The following is a 1,507-nucleotide window of genomic DNA, read 5'->3' on the forward strand; positions in this document are numbered from 1 at the left end:
TGCAATACCCAAAACAAGACAGCTTTAGAATCTCTAAGAGGCTAAAGTCAATCAAAAATAATAAAAAAATTTTGTCCCAGTGAACTTATTTGTTATTTCTTTCCCCACCTGCCATTGCAAGATTTTCTTTCCTTTTGTTTAGTACTCAATTTAATCACCTTAATTTGGTTAGCTATATGAAAATTATATCCAAAAAGCACAATTAAAAAATTTTAGATATAATAGCTAATTATCCAATTATTATCATTTTTTTTAAAGTCTGGGCACCTCTGTCATGTCAGCTTCTGTCCTATGAGTGAGGACACAGAGCTTAGTGAAACCTGGGAGAACACGTGAAAGGTTTCTTCCTGCATGGATCTTCATTCTTAGAGCCAGACAGTAAAGAATGAGACAATTTAACAAAGTAGCTTCAGTCTTATTCACTGCTTTTAAGAAATAGAATACTGTGACAAAAGATAGGAGGCAGAGTTCTACTGTGGAAAGTGCACAGATGACCTTTCTTCAAAGGTGACGTTTCAGCTGAGATTGAAAGGATAGCAAGTGGCTACCATCAGAAGCACTGTTCCAGAAACTAAAACTAAATACAATTAATGAATAAAACTATCTCACTTCAGAGAAAACCAGAGCTATACTTAGAAAACTCTAAAATTTTCACGGGAAATTTTATGGCAGTACTGTGTTAAAAAGGACCAGAGAATATATGCCCTCTTGTCTTATTCCATATTTTAATGGAAAAGCTTTCAACCTTTCATGTAGAGAAAGGTCTAAGCTGTGGATCTGTAATATACAGATTTTATTATGTCAAGGCGCTTTCTATTTCCAACTTGTTAAGAGATTTCTATGAAATGATAGTTGAATTTCTATCTGATCATGGACAACCCAAGGAGATTTCAAGAAAACAGTTTCACTTACAAAAGCATCAAAAAAAAAAGAATAAAATAAAGTCTCACACTCTGAAAACTACAAAATATTGCTGAGAGACATATAGAACACACACACATATACAAGAAGACGTTTATAAGCTGGCCTATTCAACAGTTCAGTTCAATTCAGTCACTCAGTTGTTTCCAACTCTTTGCAACCCCATGAAGTGCAGCACGCCAGGCTGCCCTATCCATTAGCAACTCCCAGAGTCTACACATGTCCATTGAGTTGGTGATGCCATCCAACCATCTCATCCTCTGTCGTCCCCTTCTCCTCCTGCCCCCAGTCCCTCCCAGCATCAGGATCTTCTCAAATGAGTCAGCTCTTTGCATCAGGTAGCCAAAGTATTGGAGTTTCAGCTTCAACATCAGTCCTTCCAATGAATATTCAGGACTGATCTCCTTTAGGATGGACTGGTTGGATCTCCTTGCAGTCCAAGAGACTCTCAAGAGTCTTCTCCAACACCACAGTTAAAAAGCATCAATTCTTCAGCCCTCAGCTTTCTTCACAGTCCAACTCTCACATCCATACATGACCACTGGAAAAACCACAGCCTTGGCTAGACAGAACTTTGTTGACAAAG

Source organism: Capra hircus, chromosome 15, assembly GCF_001704415.2.
Source record: "Capra hircus breed San Clemente chromosome 15, ASM170441v1, whole genome shotgun sequence".
Taxonomy (NCBI): Eukaryota; Metazoa; Chordata; class Mammalia; order Artiodactyla; family Bovidae; genus Capra; species Capra hircus.